This window comes from Saccopteryx leptura, chromosome 9, assembly GCF_036850995.1.
Source record: "Saccopteryx leptura isolate mSacLep1 chromosome 9, mSacLep1_pri_phased_curated, whole genome shotgun sequence".
Lineage (NCBI taxonomy): Eukaryota > Metazoa > Chordata > Mammalia > Chiroptera > Emballonuridae > Saccopteryx > Saccopteryx leptura.
The window spans coordinates 82,145,838-82,168,345 of NC_089511.1; the positions used below are offsets into that span (position 1 = coordinate 82,145,838).

General features: G+C 42.7%; 1 protein-coding gene across 1 annotated transcript in view; it reads left to right on the forward strand.

Moving 5' to 3' along the window:
- The window catches only part of SH2D4B (SH2 domain containing 4B), a 123,735-nt gene that overhangs the window by 13,042 nt on the left and 88,185 nt on the right, over positions 1–22,508 (forward strand). The window lies entirely within an intron of this gene.

A 22,508-nucleotide genomic window follows, 5' to 3' on the forward strand; every position in this document is an offset into this window, starting at 1 on the left:
GCCTCCAGCTCTCCCAAATCTGCTACCATCTGTGTAACTGCATTGATGGGCTGCCCCACATAGGGGCCCAAGATAGCCACAAGTGACCCAAAAAGGGCTGACGGGGCGCTAGCAAGGACAAATTCCCTCATTTTGGCCGTAAACACTTCCTCGTCTGGCCCACGAGACCCAGGGTTGAAAACAGCATTCTTCATACCTAGTTCTCGAAGGACCTTTACTAACTCACTGTAGCACTGCCACCGACTCATTGCCCACGGCAGTTCTCCAGCATTCTGCCAGACCATACGAATGGCAGCCATCACCCATTCTAATAGGGTATGGTCTCCTGGGTTGCCATGGCAGTTCTGAAGACGCTGCCTCAAGGAAGAGTGTGTGGTAATGGCGGCCAATTTCTCCATCTCTGTTCTGGAGAGCATGATGCCATCCATCCCTATATCCCATAATCGTAGTAACCAGGCTACCAGGGATTCAGTAGGTTTCTGCCTAAATTGTGCCCCCAACTCCATCAGCTCTGCCTGGGTATAGGGCCGGACCACAGAGTGTTCCATTACCTGGGCAGGAGGCTGTGGCTGCCCCTGAGGGACTCTTTGTTGCTGGGTTTTTACCTTCTTGGCGACAACTGGTCGGGCTCTCAGTGTGCGTATGGCAGCTTCAGCCTGAGCCTTCTCATCCTCAGAAGAGGAGTCGCAAGCGCCTGCTCCCGCTGACTCAAAGCCAATCCACCGGCACAGATGCTGCTGCTCCTTTGGTGACCGTTTAGGCTCCTGTGGCTGCTGGCTTTTGGCCAGAAGCTGAGACTCGAGCTCTTGAATCCGCAGTTGTTTCTCCAACAACTGCCGGTGAAAACGTTCAGTTTCCAGGGTAAACTGGAACTCGCGAACCCGTAATTCCTTCTCCAGTGCTCGCTCCAATTCCAGCCTTTTCTGCCGTTCTATTTGCAATTCATACTGAAGCTTTTGACCTCGGGCAGTTTCCTCTTGAGTAAAAAACATGTAGCCCATGGCCCCTAAAAGGACAGCCATGGGGAGCCAGAGCAGCAACCAGTACTCTATCCCACCCATCAAGGGTGGTGGCTCCATACCAATCTCTGAATCCTGCCGGAAACTACACCAGTTGTAAGGCCAGGAGCCGCCATCGTGGCCATTCACATGCAGTTTCCCATTGGATTCGGGCAGACAATAAAGAAATGGCGGAGTCAGAGGATGGGGGGCCATCCTATTTATTGGTGTCTCACCAAGACAGGCAAACCACAAAAGAAGACAAGGGAAAAGCAGAAAACCAGCTCTTCCCATGAAGGGCAAGGGATCAGGGAAGCCCCTGCAATTGTGATAGCAGGAACTGTGTGTCCAAGCTCCTGGTCTGTCCCACTTTATAGTGTAGAAAACCAAAATCCCTTAATCCAATATACAAACAAGGAAGTCTCTGATACAAAGTCACTTATCCAAGGCATAATTGGATTCCTCATGAGAGTGCACCACCCAGATCATACAATCAGTCAAGGGTGTGGGGAAAAGCTTAGTCCCAAAACCAAACCTTAGGCTACAACGACCTGGCCTGCTTATAGCCTGTCCCCCACACCCAATATAAGTCACAAGCGAGCAAACATATATATCACATTTACAAACTTATTTGACCAACAATAGCATATACTATTTTAAAACTTTTTTTAAAAATGTACTTAAATTTATTTTATCATTAACATTATTTATTGAAGATGAGCAACAAGGATATTTAAAAATTCTTCTTCATAATACAAGAACACAGTAGATAATACATACAACATAAAAATATGTATTAACTTATTGTTTTTATTCAGGCTTTAAGTTCTGTTAATAATTTAGGAGTAAGGCTGGGAAGAGATCCCATTAGTTTTCCCTAACTTCACTCTTGCCTCATTTGTAAGACATATCCTGATTTCAGAAATGTTAAAATATGTTTTCAAATCAATGAAATATGTTATTATTTCTGTTTGAGTCAAAAGATAAATATGAAAAGTTTTTTTTTTTTTAATTTTTATTTATTTATTTATTTATTTATTTTTTACAGAGACAGAGAGAGAGTCAGAGAGAGGGATAGACAGGGACAGACAGACAGGAACAGAGAGAGATGAGAAGCATCAATCATCAGTTTTTCGTTGTGACACCTTAGTTGTTCATTGATTGCTTTCTCATATGTGCCTTGACCACAGGCCTTCAGCAGATCGAGTAACCCCTTGCTGGAGCCAGAGACCTGGGGTTCAAGCTGATGGGATTTTGCTCAAACCAGATGAGTCCGTGCTCAAGCTGGCAACTTCGGGGTCTCAAACTTGGGTCTTCTGCATCCCAGTCCGACGCTCTATCCACTGTGCCACCGCCTGGTCAGGCAATATGAAAAGATTTTAAAAATTGTCTTGATAAAAGATACCAAATCGAGTTTCAAAAAGAATAAAACAAGAGATAAAGGAGAGAAAAATATTTGTAATACATATTTATAACAAAGGATTAGTATCCAGAGAACATGCAAATGCTCCCCAAATCAGTGGCAAAGATAAACAATAAAAAAATGGGGAAAGGAGATGGATGTGCAGTTCACAGGAGTGAAATTTCAAATCACAATGACCATGTGGACAGGTGTTCAAACTCACTAGTAAACCACATCAAAGCAAATTAAAACAGTAAAAATGGCAAAAAGTTTATAAAGTTTGATAGTAGTCATGTTGATGAAGATCCAGGCAAACAGATATTTCCTCTCCTGCTTTCAAGAACTTGGGCACATGGGGATGGGGTAGACCCAAAGGCCAGTGCCTGCATTGCCAATGGAAATGGGACTTTCCTACAGAGTCACAAGAACAGCATAGGAAGATGAGGTGTAGTGGTAAGATTTTACTGGAGGAAAACTAAAGGACTGTCCCCAGATGCCTGGTGTCTCATCCATGACCAGATGGCTCAGCTCTGTTCTGTTATGGAAAAAGTACTGGGCCTGGTTGTTAAGCCGTATCCAGAGGGACCCAAAACATTGAAGACATGAACAAAGTCCATCGATTACACATCAAAGCTTTATTGTCTAGCTTGGCCAAGCGGCGGCAACTCCGTCTGAGGGAGAGCGCGCTGGTCCTTTGTTCTACCTAGTTTTTATAGTTTTGTAAGTGAGAAGTACAGAAGCAAAAATTGTAATTAGGAGCCCTTTACCACTATTGGTTATAGTCATATGTCCTTTAACACGACAGGACCATGTTCAATTTGGAAGCCATACATCATTTTGGAGAAAACAAAATTTACAAGTCAACACAATGGTAGAAAGATGTCTCTTTACATATTAAAAGGCATTCCTATATTTTCTAGTGTTCATCCGCCATCTCTCTGTCCAGAGTCACATGTGTTAACCACACGCATTTACATAGGAGAGGTAGTTTCTGTGGGGACAAATGCCCGCAAATGGCTCATTGCTATAAGAAAAGGTTTATTTTGGCTTTTCTCTCCCTGCACCTGGCTAGCCATTCACCCCTTTCCCCACAGGTGTGGTGGGATGTCTGGGGATCCATGTTTTCCTCCCCTTTGCATTTACAATACAATGCCAAGGGCCATCCTGGTCATGCCAATCACACAGTACAGAGACTATTTCTCACAATTTCTCTGCACACCTTAATGCAAATTAATAAAATGTTCTTCAAGCCTCCCAAAATATTAATATTAATTCTGTAGCTTTTGGTACTTTATAACACCTGCGGGTGAGGTGGCGCAGTGGCTCCTCACTGGTAAGCATAAGTGCCCACCAGGAGAAGCAAGATCCAGAGCCATAATTCCATCACCCTGGGCTCTGGTAGTCCAACATAGTCTCTGCTCCTGGCTGTGCTCCTGCCCGGGCTTGGACCCATGCTTGGAGCCATATGGATGCTGTGGAGAGAGAATGCAATGCTTGTGAATGAATGAGTGCTACCAGTCCTTTGTTAAGCTTTGATTAGACAGGAGTCCTTGGGTTATGACAGTCTCAACATACAACGTTTCGAGTTTATGACACTCACTCCCATAAAAAATTGAAACGTGAGTGTTTCGGCTTATGCCATTAGCGTTGTACTTATGGACTACATGGGTGAACTATTTTAGTTGTGCGCAGTGGAAGAATACGCAGTAGCGGCATATGAGTGAGGGAGCTGGCTTCCCTCAGTATGCTTATCAATGCCATTTTGGACTGTTAAAAGCACAAGTGTTCCTTCTGTTTGTGTTAGGCGAGGGTGTGTTTCAACACCTACACCAAAAATTGGGTTACGTCACTGTTGTAGGAACAGAACTGTGTCATAACCTGAGGATCCCCTGTATTACCTTGGGTTTGGGAGACAGCAGGCTGTCTTTCAAACTAACCAATCTCTTTCCTAATCCTTCACGTCTTGTGCTGGATCCTCCCCCTGTCCAATCTCTTTTCTGGATCTTCCACGGTTTCATGTCCTTTTTCCAGTTTGATCCTTTTCTCAAATTTTCCCAGGCTATACTCCACCATTTTATGTCACCATTTTAGCTTCTACTTTGCATGCTCCAAAGTTTTGCCTTGTCATCTGGTTTCTATGGCCTATGTGCTTACCTTTACCTGCCATCTTGGCTTCTACTGTGCATGCTTCCAGTAGAGGAATTTCCCCTTACTGTTCATTCCTCCCCCTACCCCATATTCCAATGAATGGACCTGTTGTCCCCCGGGGAGGTCGGAAAGCTGGAAAGCCAGTCCTTCCCCCTATAAGGAAGGATGGCAGGAAGGGGAGGAGTGCTAATCTCCTTGGCAGGAACTTGGCTATCCCCTGAGGTGTCTGAAGCTGTAACTTCCAGAGTTAAGCCTGATTAAGTGAACCTTTCAGACTCTGTCAGGTTTAGGTTTAGCCAATTTTGTTCCCTTCTTTTTCGTTAACTCCTAGCTGCCTGCACTAACACCTGGTGCCCTACACCTAGTCAGTGGCCCAGCAGAGAACCTGAGTTTCAGTGTGTGTAGTTCTCCCTCCTTCTCCTATTCTCCTCCCTGCTTTCTCCTGGCTGCTGCCTAAAGCCCAAGGACCCATCAGACTGAGTTTGCTCAGCTCTGGATGGAAGAAAGCAACTCTCCTGCTTGGTGTCGGGTCTGAGCTTGGGGATGCTGGGCTGAGCAGTCCAGGGTTAATTTCTCTTCCTTTGCCTGGGGCAGGAGGATTATGCCTGCTGCCTCACTGCTTCACACTCTCCACTTCCCTGCCTCCCCTTCCAGCTGGGAGGTCAGCAGGAGCAGTTTCTGAGAAAGGCTACCAGCTGGTTATCTCCTGACTCCCTGTAATCTGACTCCAGGTCCCAGCTCCGAAGTTCAGGGTAGCTGGGCTGAAGTAACAGGTTACAGACACTGCCTGTCCCTAGGCTCTCTCTCCCAGTGACTAGCATTACTGCTTTCCAGGTTTTCTTCACATAAAAATTAGCGAAGCTTCTTAGGATTTTCCCATATGAAACCAGATTTTGCATTAGATTTGGGGGTCTAAATTCTTTGGGTGCATTTTCACACTTATTTCCCCCATGTCTGTTCAAAATTACATGACTTTAGGTTTCAGAGATCATTTGTTTTTATGCTGTTATTTCATAGATGTGCTTATTTTCTTGCCACCATGGTTGGGTTCTTACACTCTGCGAGATGCTAAAGAATGAAGAAGCCTAGTCCTGCTCCCAATATATCTGCAATTCTTCCAGTTTACAGATTAAGCTGATTGTGCCTCAGTATTGTTCCAGATGAGAAAACTGAGCTAGGCAGGAGCACTAGTAAGCCTGGGGTCCAGAGACCCTCCCTGGCCACTGACTCTGCTGTGTGTCAGGACTGAAGGGAGATGGGGCTGGAGGTGCAGGCCTGGGGATTTTCCGGTGATAATTATAGCAAGTCCCAGCATGCACAGGACATTATGGCCCTGGTGGAAGATCTTGGGTTTGTCCCTAGTTCTTCACATAAGAGAGGCAAGGCTTCTGCAAGAGATGTAGCCTTGAGCGTGGGGAGCTATTTCAGGAGCCATGGTATAATCACAAGGTTGGAGGGAGTGATGTACCATGGCTACCAAGGTTGGATAGGAGGATGATTAATGTGACTGACCCCATGTCTGTGTTGCTGATTCTTAGCACGTACCTTATTTCCCCATGTGTAAGACACAACTTTTTTTGAAAATTTTGGGGTCTAAAAACTGGGTGTGTCTTATACAGTGGTTGTAGATTTTTTTTACTTGCATTTCCCACTTTTTCATGCTTGTTTTGGCGCTCATTGTTGAAGACAGTGATTCATCATCAGAGACAGATGAGGACAAGCGAATGAATGGGAGTTGTGACAGTGATGAGGAGTTGTATGAGTCTTATGATGAATAAAACTTGAGTTCAATAACTTTATGTAATACATTTTTTTTCAAAATTTGGGCCCCAAAATTAAGGTGTGTCTTATACATGGCAGTGTCTTATATATGGGGAAATACGGTAGTGCTGAGTACAACATAAAGCAGCCTGGCATTATAGACAATGACTCTTATGCCCACCCCATGCTGGCTTTCACATCCTTTGTGCAGGAGGCAGTTTGTACAATGGTCAGAGTGCTGGATTCAGATGTTAGCTCTGTCCTTTTTCTAACTGTAGCTGTTTTCCAGTCATTAATTTGACCGTAGAAAGTTATTTAAGCCTTCCTGAACCTCAGTTTCCTCTCAGGTAAGTTGGGGATGATGATAATAGACTTTATCCCAGATTTGTGGGTAAGGTGAAGGTGAAAATAGATGGTCTTGCTGAAGCCTGGTATGTTGAAGGAACCTGATGAATATCAGCACATTGATCACAGGCCTGGGTGAGTTCTTTTCTGTTCCCCCTCCGCCAGAAGATTAAGGTTCACAGCTTAAAACAAAAGGCACCTATGTTAAGAAAACACACCAGCTGTTGTGGTAGCCACCTCCTTGCAGGATTCATTGGAAGGCACCATTACATCTTAAGTGGCTGATCCCTTGGTAGATCTATCTATCTATCTATCTATCTATCTATCTATCTATCTATCTATCTATCATCTATCTATCTATCTATCTATCTATCTATCTATCTATCTATCTACTTATCTATTTATTTATCTATCTATCCATCCATCCATTCTACTTTCCATCCATCCATCCATCCATCCATCCATCCATCCATATCAATTTATTTTGAGGAATTGGCTCACATGATTGTGGAGACCAGCAAGTTCAAAATCTGAGGACAGGTCTGCAGGCTGGAAACTCAGATGGGATTTCTAGGTTACTGTTTTCTTCCTGGGAAATCTCCACTTTTTGCTCATAAGGTTTCTAACTGATGGTATTTGGCCTACCTATGTGATGGAGGATAATCTGCTTTACTTAAAGAGAATTGACTGCAAATGTTAACCATACCTATCATATACCTTTACTGCAACATCTGGATTAGTGTTTGACCAAATAACTGGACTCTATAGTCTAGCCACATTGACACATAAAATTAATCATCTCAGCCTGTAACAAAACTTTTGCTGCATCCAAATCTGATGCAGCTGATCTGAAATCTGACATTAGTTTTTCTCTGTAAGCTCCAGTTTTTTTTGCAATTCAAGATTTTAGGTTTTCATCTTATGGTAAAATTTTCAACATTTAGTTTAACATAATGAAGTAGAATGTCTTCTTGGGCATCATCTTTGTGAAAATATAATAATTTATATTATATAATGCAGTAAATACACTAATACACTAAAAGATATGATTGCATCAGAATTTGTCTACAATTTCAAAATAGAACATATTAAAACACTTATTTTAATCATAAAATTTGTGCAAAACTTATTTAAATTCTGTTCAGGCAAAAATTTGCGTTTGTAGCTCTTGCGTTTGTGTACTTGTTGAGTACAATCTCGTTTGATGCGCTAGTAGTAGTCTGCTCATCACTAATAGCTCCAAGATTTTCGGGAAACTTATCAAGGTGACTGTTCAGGAAGTGAATCTTAACGCTCATGTTACATCCAATGTCGCAGAAAGCCAACAGCATCCTTTGAACCAGAAGTTCATAGTTTTCTGCTTTTTTGTTGCCAAGGAAGTTGTTTGTAACTCCACAAAAGACTGCCATGCTGCTTTCTCCTCCTTATTCATCTTCCTGGCAAATTCTTCGTCACGTATGAGGGTTCAAATTTGAGGTCCATTGAATACACCTGCTTTTATCTTCTCGAAAAACAAGGCAGGGGAAGCAGAAATAATATATTGAAAGCATTCACTTTCTCTATTCAAAGCCTGAATAAACTGCTTCATTGAGCCAAGTTTGATGTGAAGTGGGGGGAAAATGATCCTGTCTAGATTAACTACAGGTTCATTCACAATATTTTGCATCCCTACTTCCAGAGTTTCGGGTTTCAGCCACTCCTTCTGTGTCCAGTGTTTCTCTTGAGCTTGGCTGTCCCACAAACACAGAAAGCAAGGATACTTCATGAAATCTCTCTGTTGTCCTAGCAGGAAATTTACCATTTTAAGATCCACACAAATGATCCAGTTATGCTCCTCATACTTCAGAAAGTGGAGGACAATTTTTATGTCATTATAATCTTCTCACAGATGAGTTGAATAACCAATAAACATAACTGTTGTGTTGGAGAACACATTTCAGACTCCGTTTAGAGCTGTCAAGAAATAGCTGCCATTCTGTTGGACTGTAAATGGTAACATCTAGCTGGCTGAGAAGACTACTGATATCATGACAGTAAATAAAGTGTTTGTCTTTGGAAAAAAAGTCCTCAAAAATTTGTTCACGCTTCTTGAAGTGGGATACTTTAGCTGACTGGTAAAGTACATTCTTTTCTTGAAGCCTGGAGGCTAATAACTCAGCTGCTTTCATTGATAGGCCCAAATCTCTTACTAAGTCATTCAATTCGGGTTGGCTAAACTGCTGAGGGGTTAATGACTGCTTGGCATCAGAAGTAGACCCTTCAGATTCTACAACCCTTTCCTCATGCATCTTATTAAAATATACTTGATCACCACGTTCACTTTCTTCATCCTTAGAAGAAATAAAACCATTGAAAACTGGAACCGGGAGTGTCTCGGAGTGTGGGATAGGTCATACTGCTGAAGGAATATTAGGATATGCGATCACATGCCGTTTTTTTCTTGCCGATGCCCTTTGTATGGATCAGACAGAAATAACAGTCACTGCTGTGGTCCTTAGGTTCACACCAAACCATGGGAATACCAAAAGGCATTCCTTTGCATTTTTCTTTTGTCCAGTCATGAAGCATTTCCTCACAATTATGACACACAATATGAGGAGCTCAATTCTTGTCTTGCTTGCCAAGGGAAACTTGAAAATAGGCATTATATGCATGTGTCACAAATGATGAAATATTGTGCCTTTGACGTTGAAGTGTGTAACAGCCACATATATAACAGAAGGTGTCAGGACTATTCTTACATTTACGCCTACTCTAAGAAGCTATGATTCAATCTTAAAACAAAATAAGAGGGTGTTTTGATCAGATAATATTTTTTTTACATTTAAAAACAACTACAATTATGTAAAAGTGATGTTTGTAAACCTTAATTGCCTTGTGGTTATGTTCAACCCAAGAGTTGTTGCCCTTTAACTCCAATTTAAAAACCAATACTTGCCATTAACTGTAACAAAAAAATTAAAATTGCATAAAAACTAGAGCATGCACCAAAAAACAAATTTCATATTTGGAATCACTGATGCAGAAATATATAGAAACAGTTCTAAAACCTCATTCAACAGAAAATGAAAAAAATTTGTTCCCCAGTGAATTGATTCTACCCATAGGTAGTAAGCACCTACTATGTACAATGTGCATCTACTTTGAGAGATGCTAGGAGTCTGCTCATTGTCTCCCTGATCTTGCTGGGGTGGCCAGACATTTCAGGACATGTTAGGTAAAGGAAAATTCTTCCAAGCTGTCTCCCAGAATCCAAGTTCAGCAAGTACGGACGAAATCAGGAGTCTGAGCCAGAGAGGCTTTTCTCCTGGTTTCCTTTTTGCGCTTCTATCTGCACACTTGCTCCTGCAGCCTAGCTCCTGATGCTGCTCTTTTGCAAGCACAATTTCTCTAATGCTATCCCAGATCTGAATCCATGTGGCCTTCTCCCTCCAAGACCCATTATCATCAAATGACCCCCATGCATTTTGCCCCTCAGTTTAGATTCCGTTTAGTGGGCATCTGATTAGAAGCTGTGGTTCACACCTGTGAGCCAAGAGTCTGGGGTCATGGAGAAAGTAAGCTGCTGCCTTTCAAAGTGATGGGCTATGAGAAGCAGATCTAGAAAGGAGGTTGGATATGATGGCTAAACTGATACCATCTCTTCTTAGGATGAACCATCTTGTCTCAGTTTTAAAACTGAAAATTGTGCAACCCAGGAATCCCCTCAGTTCCAAACAAATGGGGGCTGTAGCCTGCATCTCTGGAATATTAAACACACAGAAAACTTCAATAGAAAAATGTGGGTTTAAGGAATAGGAGAGTTGGTGTTGTAAGTGCCAATTAGGTGTCAAAGAAAAGGAAAATCTTGCTGGGCCATTTCTGTAGGTAGTGACTCTGCAGCTCGGTAATGAAGGAAAAGTAGACGAGACAATGTGGTGGGCATTTATGGCTTGGGCTTTATAGCACTTGAATACCCTTCCTATGTGGAGGGAATTTGGGAGATAAAGGGGGATGATGTTACTTTCCCCACTCCTTAAAAACTAGAATATATATGGGGAAATTAAAGGTCCAAGTTCTATTTGCTGGAAAAGAAACGTTTTCTCCATTGAATTACATTGGCAGTCTTTTTTTTAAATAAATTTTTATTCATTTTAATGGGGTGACATTAATAAATCAGGGTACATATGTTCAAAGAAAACATCTCCAGGTTATCTTGTCATTCAATTATGTTGCATACCCATCACCCAAAGTCAAATTGTTCGTTGGCAGTCTTATTGAAAATCAATTAAATGTATATCTGTGGGTCTATTTTTGAACTCTGTTCTGTTCCACTGATGTATATATCCATCCTTATACAAATACCACAACATTTGTAACTTTATAGTAAATCCTGAAACTAGCTTTATAGTAAATCTTGAAACTATATTGTGTAAGTTATTGAACTTTGTTCTTTTTCAATATTATTTTGGCTATTCTAGGACCTTTGCTTTTTCACATAAATTTTAGAATCAGCTTGTCAATGTCTAGCTTCCTAGGAATTTGAATCTATAGATCAGTCCAGGGTGAGTTGACATATTAATGCAGTTGAGTTTTCCAGTCCATGAGAAAGGTATTTTGCTCCATTTATTTAGGTCTTCAATTTCTTTCAGCAATATTTTTAAGACGAGACAGTACATTTTGTTAAATTTGTCTCTGTTTCATGTTTTTTGATACTATTGTAAATAGTATTTTAAATTTTAATTTTTACTTCTTAATTTATAGAAGAGTTGGCAAAGTAGTTGAGAGAATTCCCATATATTCTTCATCTGGTTTCTCCTAATTGGTAACATTTTATCACCATGGTACATTGATCAAAACTCAGAAATTAACATGAGCAATGAATTTTAATTATAACAAGTACAATAAATTCATTGATATGGTTTCAGGTTCTACATCACAACTAACATTTAAGAAACTACCACTTGCGGGGGTAGGGAGTGAGGGTGTTATATTGAGTGGGACCCTTGAATCCATGTTAACACAATAAATTAAAATAAATAAAAACTAAAAAAATGAAAAAAAAGGAAACTACCACTTATTCAAGTTTTGATATAGTATCAAAAATGTTATCAATAAATATCTAAAAAACCATCAAATTTTTTCTTTTATTCTCTTTCCTAACTACATATATGCCAAATTTTAAAAATATTTCAACTAAAACTACCTATTGCCATGGGGTGAATGCAGAGCAAATATAAGAGTGTGGCTGCATTCTATCAAGCGGGACATTAAATAGATTTGTAAAAATGTGAAACAAGGCAACTCTTCCAGTTAGTTTTTTTGTTTGTTTTAGAACATATAGCTATTTTTTATAAAAATGTTATATATGTTAGTGTGTAATGGATTAGCCATTATTTCAAATAAATATTTTTAAATTTCTCAGTTTTAATTTTAAATATGCTAAATATTGATAGACATAGCTTACATAAACAAAAACTCTTTGAGATACCCAATATTTTTAAAGACTGTAGGGATTCTGAGAGGAAATTATTTGATAACCACTGCTTTAAAGGATGTATTGTATAATGAGTTAACTTTTTTACAATCATGTAGACTAGTGCTATCTACATATACCATCCTTGATAGAACTGAGAAAAATCTTCATTGAAATTGTTTTATAAGGCTTATTTCTCTCACAGGACCCCAGTAGAAAAAGATCGTTCTAGACATTAGTAGGTTAATACATATAAAATGTGTTGAACCGTGATCAGAAGATGAGCCCTCTATAAATGTTAGCTATTATTATTGCTTTTATAGTTACAATCATTTAAGTATATTCTGATATCCTCTCTGATTTGCTAGGTTTTAATTATTTCTATGGTATGCCTTTTTGTGTAGAAATTTTAAGCTTTAATCTATATTTAAATTTATCGACACTGTCTCTTGTAGTTTATTCTTTTTAAGTCTTGTAGAAGAAATTCTTCCCTTCCACAAATGGGAATAATGATATAATTTTATAACGATATGCTTTTATAATTTTCCCTAAAAGTTTCCAAGTATCCCTTTTCACAAACTCACGAACCCAGTCTTATCAAGCTCACCAGTGACCTCCATGTGGTTGAATCTAGTGGCCAGTGCTCAGTCTTCACCCCATCCACCCATCAGCAGTCTTTAACACAGGTGAGCTCTCCCCTTTGATTCCTGGAACTCTACTCCTCCTGGCTTCTGGAACAGTGCTTCTGGAACAAGAGACTTTTGGTGGTTCTCCTTCCCCATTGGCTTCTTTGTCCTTGTCTCCTTTGGAGGAGTGCCCTGGCTTCTGTCTTTGGACCTCTTCGGTTTTCTCTCTATACTCGTTCTCTACCTGCTCTCAGTCAGTGTTGTGGCTTTAAATGTCCCTCCACTGATGACTCCAAAAATTTACATATCAGTTCTAGCCTTTCCTCTGAATTCTATTTTATCCAACTGCTTCTCAGATGTCTCATAATCTCAAACTTAATCTGGTCAAAATAGAAACGCTGATTTCGCCAAGCTGTTTCTTCCAATTTACCCATATCAATAACATGAACCATTCATTCTGTTGTTTAAGTCAAAATGTTAGAGTTTTCTTGTTTTTATTTTTTTTCTCTTTCACAGCTTAGATCCAAAATTTAAGCAAATAGTGTATTTTCCTTTAGAATATATCCTAAATCTTAACCATTTTCCTCCTCCTCCACCACTACCACCTTAGTCCAGGAAATGGTCATTCTTCATCTGTACTATTATGAATGCTACTGGCCTACAGGTGTTCTTGTTCTCATTTGTTTTCTGCACACCTAGGAGAGTCAACATTTTGAACTATGACTGAGATTATGTCACTTTCCCCACTCTCAATTTCTAATGGCTTCCCACCTCATGCAGCATAAAATCCAAAGTCTAGGCCCTGGCCGGTTGGCTCAGCGGTAGAGCGTCGGCCTAGCGTGCGGAGGACCCGGGTTCGATTCCCGGCCAGGGCACACAGGAGAAGCGCCCATTTGCTTCTCCACCCCTCCGCCGCGCTTTCCTCTCTGTCTCTCTCTTCCCCTCCCGCAGCCAAGGCTCCATTGGAGCAAAGATGGCCCGGGTGCTGGGGATGGCTCTGTGGCCTCTGCCTCAGGCGCTAGAGTGGCTCTGGTCGCAACATGGCGACGCCAGGATGGGCAGAGCATCGCCCCCTGGTGGGCAGAGCGTTGCCCCATGGTGGGCGTGCCGGGTGGATCCCGGTCGGGCGCATGCGGGAGTCTGTCTGACTGTCTCTCCCTGTTTCCAGCTTCAGAAAAATGCAAAAAAAAAAAAAAAAAATCCAAAGTCTATACAATGCCAGGCCAACAGTGGCCAACAGGATTGGACTGCCATGCTTCTCCAACTTTATTTCCAGTCTCGTGGCTGTTTCTTGAACTTGCCAAGATCCTGTCTTCAATAATCATTCTGATCAAGCTCCTGTTTATTCTGGGGGGATCCCCTTTACCCTGTCGGGGTCACATTCATGGTGACCACTCTTTGCTTGAGGACCCACAGGCTTACTGTTTCACTTTTCTGTTTGGTGTAGATTTCTTGGAAATATTTCTTATATTCCTGTGCATTTTTCTTTTTATTTTGCATCAACTACTATTATATGTTTTGAGAAGAGTGATATATATTCATGGGGATATCAAAAAGAGAAGCCTTAAGCCTATAATTTTTCTTTTGAACTCACTGTTATTTGTACTCTTATTTTTTACTACATTTTCCCTCCTAGATAATGTGTAATTTCAGTTTTGATGTCCCCTACAATCCATAGGTTATCAAGGAGATATTTTCTTGATTATAGAGCAATTAATATTTTTAATGGCCCTTTCCCTCTATTGATTTCTAATTTTTGTATTATTATTTGAGAATATAAAATTTTTCTAATTGCAAGATCAAAATAAAGAAAACAGAGTTTCAATATTTAAGGTGCAAAGTCCCCACCATGAGAATATATATATTTTCAAATTCTCTTTGCATTGTTAGAGGTTTGTGTTTTATGCAGTTGTCTGCTATGCTGTATGTTGTATAAAGTTTTATGACTGCTGTCTCCTCTTTGTGGGTTGCATATTTTATTGTCACATAATATTCTTCTTTGTCTTAACACATTTGTCCTTGAATTTGCTGTCTGACATTGTCACTTCTGCTTTCTTTTTCCTTATCTTTGTACCATCTGTTGTCACCTATATCTTTATTTTTGACCTTTTTTTAAGTGTATGTTTTATTTAAAAAGCACACAATTGGATTTTATTTTTTAATCACATCTGATAGTCTCAGGTTGTTAATTACAAAATTAATTCTGTTCACGTCTTTGTGTTAAGAAATACCCTTAGGGTTTAGGGCTTCTGTCTTTTTTTGCATTTGTTCTCTGTATCAGGGACATGCTTGACTATAAATAACAGAATTCATGACTAACAGTTGTTTAATAAAATAATTCATGTTTATTTCATATATAAATAATTTCATATATATATATCATATTTTATTTAATAATTACAGAACTATATTTTTTGAAGTTCCTTGTTTTTCTCACATGACAAGAAATCTGGAGATGAACTGCAGTGGGCAGTGTTGATTTATCTGCTTACCCAGATCATCAAGAGCCCTCTCCTCTCTTCCTGCTTACTCATCCTTATTAGCCTGTCGTTCTCTTCCTCATGGTTGCAAAAGACTTCCAGCAACTCTGGGCATCATTTCTTTATTCCAGGGAAGAAGAAGGAGGTGAGATAAAAGAGCAAATGATGAAGGGGTTTCTCCTAAGGAGTCTTCACCTTCTGTTTAGAAAGAGATATCCTTCACTGGGACTTCAGCTTACATCTACTTTGTCAGAATTTAGGACATCTGGTCACTCCTAGATCAGTCATTTGCCAGTGAGCATAATATTACATGATGGGTTTAGATCAATTTGATCTGTCCTTTGAAACTGGGGTAGAAACTTGCGTGACGTGAAACTAAGGGTTCTCTGTTAGTCCCTGAACAAATCCAGGTTTTCTTAGGGAGGTGGGCGGGAATGGATGCTGGGTAGGTGATTGACAGCATCTGCTGTAATAGTGGCACATTATGTATTGTTTTCTCTTTTCCTTTTACATAGTTTTGCAGGATTGGTAAGCATCTTATCAATTACTTTCTCCCACTATTAATTTGGAAGTTTTATAATTCTAGTAGTGATTGCCCTTCTGTTTCTATCAGTCATAATAAAACCAGTGTTCCTATATTACTATATTGCTTTTAATATCTAAAAATGGCTGTGTTCCATGTTAATCAGGGGAATTAATGCAGCCTTCTACAATGGATAAACATCAAAACCTCACGGCTTAATGTGATGGAGGTTTATTTCTGAACACATCACTGTTTGGGGTTGATTGGGTAGCTCCTTTCTGAGGTTTGCTTTCAAACACTGAGTTGTGGACCAGGCGCAAAAAGTTTTTCTTGCAATTCCACCATTTTGGAGAAATTTGTTTCCAGCTGGGATGAAAGACAGAATGTGGACAAGGCACACACACTCACTGCAAATAGCCTCAGCCTGACAGAGACACCGATGTCTTCCCCTGACCTGCCACAGACTGGAATCTAGTCACAGATGCCATGGAACTGAAGGAAGCCGAGAAAAGTAGTCATCTTCTGGGCTCCCAAAGATGAAAGGCAGGGCTGGATGCAGCAAGTCACTGTCACAGATTGCATTATGGTCACTCACACATTTTGTTCTCCATATAAATACATTCACCACCATTTTAAGGCGGACACCCTAAAGTCACATCCAGTCACTGCATCCAAACCCAAGCGTTCTGTATTTGTCTCTATCAAGTTCAATGTGGCTAAACAGACATGTCACCTACACACACCTGCCTTTAAGACACAGTGTACAGTGGTGGAGTGGGCTTAGACTGCCCCCTGTGGAGAAGGAAGAATGTGAACCCCCCACTTGGTCACTAGTCAGTGGCATTCCTGAAGTCTTACAGTTGGGGCTTTGTGAGGTTCCCCTGCTCTGCAGTGAGGGGGCAGCCTTGAGTGGATGCTGACTGCCCTCAAGGAGGACCCCCCTTATTCGTTATTCCCCTTGGCCTCATCTGTAGTGAATATTGAGGGTTGTGCCCTTCTTGGGCCATGTAGCCTTTGAAACCTGCCTTCTGGTCATCAAGGTTGGGGCATGAAAGGGTTGTTAAATCTTAAATAGTCAAAGGCTTTTTTTTTTTTTTAAGTGATAGGAGGGGAGATAGAGAGATAGATCCCTGCATGTGCCCCAACCAGGATCCCCCCGGCAATGCCTGTCTGGGGCTGATGCTCTGCCCATTTGGGGCCATACTTGCAACCAAGCTATTTTTAGCACCTGAGGTGGAGGATTCACAGAGCTATCCTAAGCGTCCAAGGCCGATGTGCTCTAACCAATCGAGCCATGGCTGTGGGAAGAGAAAGAGAAAGAGCAGGGGGAGAATTAGGGGAAGAGAAGCAGATGGTTGCTTTTCCTTTGTGCCCTGACCAGGAATTGAACCCAGGACTTCCACACGCTGGGTTGATGCTCTACCACTGAGCCAACTGGCCAGAGCCAAAGGCTTAGGCTCAAACACTTAAGAGACTTGTGATCTGTTTGCTTTTGTATCCCAGTAACAACAGCCAGTTTGTTTCTAGACATGTTTCACAAACTGCCTATACGTCTTTGTCACTTTACCTCTGTGTCTTTCTCTCTCAACCGAAGAGGACCTGCCTTTAGGCTTTTCGTAAAAATAAGTGCCTAATGTGCTTTCGTAAAAATAAGTTCCTACATAAAAGTGAGACTAAGAGACATTGATAAGAGTGTGGTGGTTATGGGGAGAGGGGGAGGGGCACAAAGAAAACTAGATAGAAGGTGACAGAGGACAATCTGACTTTGGGTGATGGGTTTGCAACATAATTGAACAAGAATACCTGGACATGTTATCTTTGAATATATGTATCCTGATTTATTGATGTCGCCCCATTAAAAAAATAAAATTATTAAAAAAAAAAAGTTCCTAATATGCTTGTGTAGTCTGATTCCCCTATAGAGCAGAGTCAAGGGTGGGATTAAACGCACCAGGATTTTACTAAGGAAATGCGTGTGAGATAAGGAAGGGCAGGGGCTGGAGCAGGCTGGGAGAGCCATCACACCGCAGGGTCAGTCTGACCTTGAGTGAGGGAGATGGGAAGTCAGGTTGAGAGGAGGTGTTCTAGGAAGACATGTAATCTAAGGAAGGCTTGTCAAGACCTCAGGGAAGTTGCCCATCAGAGAAGTCTAGCGTGTCCCAGGAACAAGCCTGCCTTGCTCAGTCAGAGGCGGAAGACGCCTCTGGGAAGAGTGACATGGGGCGCGCACATGAGCACGGAGCCGGAGCGCCCAGGTAGTTATGCTCCCTGTAGCTGGGTGTCGGGAGCACACTCTCATGGCTGCCATGTTGTAAAGCCAGGAGTCAGGGCTACCATCAGAGCAGCCCAGCCCATGCAGGTTCACATTGGATTCGGACAGTCGGTAAAGAAACAACGGAGCCACAAACTGGTGGGCCATAGTCTTTAATTCTAGCTTGCACCCGGCGGGCAAGTAAAAACATACACTGGGCTCCAAAACCCAATCACATTCACTGCTCACAAAGCCACTGACTTATCCGAGTTTCCTAGAATCAAAGGTTTCTAGCTCACCAGCCTTATTCTCCTCAGTTCCCCATCTCCTTCCTTATCCCAATACAAATTCTACACAAACTGACATCTCACTCAGCACTCCACCATCTTGGCTGCTTCTCCTGGCCTCCTCCACGTGGCCTTTCTCTGCTCTCCTCTGCTCTCTCTTCTAATGATAATCTCAGGAACCAAGAGCCAAGTCCCGTTCTGCCCCCATTTTATAGTGTAGCTTCACAACCTTTAATCCAATATACAAAATAGGGAAGTCTCTAATACAAAGTCACTTCTCCGAGGCATGATTGGATTGTACCGCCCCATATCAAAAAGGGTGGGAAAGACTTAATCCCAAAACCAAGCCCCAGGCTATAAGGATTCTACCTGCCCACAGAGACACACATTAATATCACCTGGGAGACAGCTTCCTCATGGGCAGCGCTGTCTTTAACAAAGTGAGCATAATACATTTTATCTGCCCAACACATGTTATCTGTACCCAGGACACTTGACTCATCTTACTAGTAAGTCATGCGAACCTTTTAAAAATTTCATCTCTTGCAATTTGGACACAAGAGGGATGTAAAGCCAGGAGCCACGGCCAGGGCCACCATCACAGCAGCCCAGCCCATGCAGGTTCGCATTGGATTCGGACAGTCGGTAAAGAAACCATGGAGCCAAAAACTGGTGGGCCATAGCCTTTAATCCTACCTTGCACCCAGCGGGCAAGTAAAAATACACACTGGGCTCCAAAACCCAGTCACACTCAGTGCTTACAAAGCCACTGACTTATCCGAGTTTCCTAGAATCAAAGGTTTCTAGCTCACCAGCCTTCTTCTCCTCAGTTCCCCATCTCCTTCCTTATCCCAGATACAAACTCTACATAGACTGGCATCTCACTCAGTACTCCGCCATCTTGGCTGCTTCTCCTGGCCTACTCCACGTGGCCTCCTTCTGCTCTCCTCTGCTCTCTCTTGCTAATCTCAGGAACCAAGCGGCAAATTCCTGTTCTACCCCTATTTTATAGTGTAGCTTCACAACCTTTAATCCAATATACAAAATAGGGTAGTCTCTAATACAAAGTCACTTCTCTGAGGCATGATTGGATTGTACCGCCCTACAGCAAAAAGGGTGGGAAAGGCTTAATCCCAAAACCAAGCCCCAGGTTACAACGATCTCCAACACACATTAATATCACCTGGGCGATGGCCTCTTTAACAAAGTGAGCATAATACATATTATCTGCCCAACAATCCACCCCTATGCTCACTTTACTACCCACAATTTACATCACCAGCATTCCTGTGCAAGGAAATTTGAACATTACACAGATTACAACAGCAAAAATCATACAGTTTCAACAATTACAAAGGTACATTTCACCAGTCTCTGAGCACTTAGCCCAAAGCGCAAAATGTCCTCGGTCTTCTTTCTAGCCATGGGAAAAGCTTCCCGGGGTAGGGGAGTGCTTCCAGCAAAGCCACCCCCCACCCCCATCAGGGTATTTTACATTGTCCAAAATCCGTAATCCGTAAGTCCATCCAACAATGCCAATGCCCACTCCAGTCGTAGTCCAGGATATCAGTCCACGCACATAGGGCGTCAGCCACCCCCCTCATCCCTGCCATCCTCGCAGATCTTACACTGTCCCAAAGAGGGGCACGTGGCAATGGCAGTCAGCATTTCCATCTCTGCTCTGGAAAGCATGTCCAGCCCTATGCCCCCAAATCGCAGACCTACCGGGGCTGCAGTAGGTGCTCCTTCCAGCTGGGCTTCCATCTTCTGGAGACTGCAGATCACAACTCCAGCCCAATTCTCCTCATCCTCCAAAGAGGAACTGAAAACACCAGCTCCTGCTGCCAGGCTCAAGCCCCGGGCTGCCGCCGCCTTCTGCTCCGCAGACCTTGCAGCTCCGGACCCGGCCTCAGCTTCAGCTTCAGCCTCAGCCCCGGCCCCGGCCTCCCGCCGCCGCTGGCTCTCCGCAACATCCAGGGCAAGCTGCAACTCACGAATCTCTGAATCCTCCTCCAGCATTTGCTCCATTTCCAGGCGAATCTCGAACACCTGGTTGGCCTCCTCCTCCAGCATTTCCTCCAGCTCCAGGGTCAGCATCGGTTTCTCCTGTGTTTGCTCCAGCTCCTCCCGCTGCTCGGTTTGCAGGTCCCGGGCAGCCTCTTCCACAGAGCTCTCGGTTTTCTCACGCATGGCTGTAAAAGTCAGCCAGCCTACGATCCCCAAGAGGACAGCCATGGGGAACCCTAACACTAGCCAGTCCTCTACTCCACCACTCAAAGGCTCCTTGCCGATCTGTATCGAATCCTGCCACAGACTACGCCAAATGTAAAGCCAGTAATCAGGGCCACTATCACAGCAGCCCAGCCCTTGCAGGTTCGCATTGGATTCGGACAGTCGGTAAAGAAACAGCGGAGCCAAAAACTGGTGGGCCATAGTCTTTAATACTACCTTGCACCCGGCGGGCAAGTAAAAACATACACTGGGCTCCAAAACCCAGTCACACTCAGTGCTCACAAAGCCACTGACTTATCCGAGTTTCCTAGAATCAAAGGTTTCTAGCTCACCAGCCTTCTTCTCCTCAGTTCCCCATCTCCTTCCTTATCCCAGATACAAACTCTACACAGACTGGCATCTCACTCAACACTCCGCCATCTTGGCTGCTTCTCCTGGCCTCCTCCACGTAGCCTCCTTCTGCTCTCCTCTGCTCTCTCTTGCTAATCTCAGGAACCAAGCGGCAAGTTCCCGTTCTACCCCTATTTTATAGTGTAGCTTCACAACCTTTAATCCAATATACAAAATAGGGTAGTCTCTAATACAAAGTCACTTCTCTGAGGCATGATTGGATTGTACCGCCCTACAGCAAAAAGGGTGGGAAAGGCTTAATCCCAAAACCAAGCCCCAGGTTACAACGATCTCCAACACACATTAATATCACCTGGGCGATGGCCTCTTTAACAAAGTGAGCATAATACATTTTATCTGCCCAACAAAGGACATGATCTTTCCAATCTTACAAAGTCCCAAATTTCTGTATTCTCTCTATGTCCTTCAGTGTCTACCTGCAAAGTACACAGTTTTTTGGAAGTAATTTCTTCCTCCTAACACCTTGCCGAACACAGCCGCTAGCAACCAACACACGCTACCAGTGTTCCCTTGTCCAGTCTCTTCCCTGAGAGTGACAAGGTATAAAGCCAGTAGGCACGACCAGGGCCACCATCACAGCAGCCGCCTGGCCCATGCAGGTTCGCATTGGATTCGGACAGTCGGCAAAGAAACAACGGAGCCAAAAGCTGATGGGCCATAGTCTTTAATCCTAGCTTGCATTCGGCGGGCAAGTAAAAATACACACTGGGTTCCAAAACCCATTCACATTCAGTGCTCACAAAGCTACTGACTTATCCGAGTTTCCTAGAATCAAAGGTTTCTAGCTCACCAGCTTTATTCTCCTCAGTTCCCCATCTCCTTCCTTATCCCAGATACAAACTGCACAAACTGGCATCTCACTCAGCACTCCGCCATCTTGGCTGCTTTTCCTGGCCTCCTCCACGTGGCCTCCTCCCGCTGCTGGCTCTACTCTCTCCTCTGCTGAAAATCTCAGGAACCAAGAGAGCAAGCTCTCGTTTTGCCCCCATTTTATAGTGTAGAAATCCAAACCCTTAATCCAATATACATAATAGGGAGGTCTCTAATACAAAGACACTTCTGAGGCATGATTGGATTGTACCGCCCCACATCAAAAAGGGTGGGAAAGGCTTAATCCCAAAACCAAGCCCCAGGCTCCAACAATCCTGCCTGCCCCCAACACACATTAATATTACCTGGGCGACGGCCTTCTTGTGTCATCTTTAACAAAGTGAGCATAATACATTTTATCTGCCCAACACAAGGTCAGAGGCACAAGAGTCTGCTTTTTAAATTATGGGGTCTGTAAGGCCAGGAGCTATGGCTGTCACTATCAAAGCAGCCACCTGGCCCATGCAGGTTCCCATTGGATTCGGGCAGATGGTAAAGAAACGGTGGAGTTGGAGGATGGTGGGCCATCCTATTTATTGGTGTCTCACCAAGACAGGCAAACCACAAAAGAAGACAAGGGAAAAGCAGAAAACCAGCTCTTCCCATGAAGGGCAAGGGATCAGGGAAGCCCCTGCAATCGTGATAGCAGGAACTGAGTGAGCCAGCTCCTGGTCTGTCCCACTTTATAGTGTAGAAAACCAAAATCCCTTAATCCAATA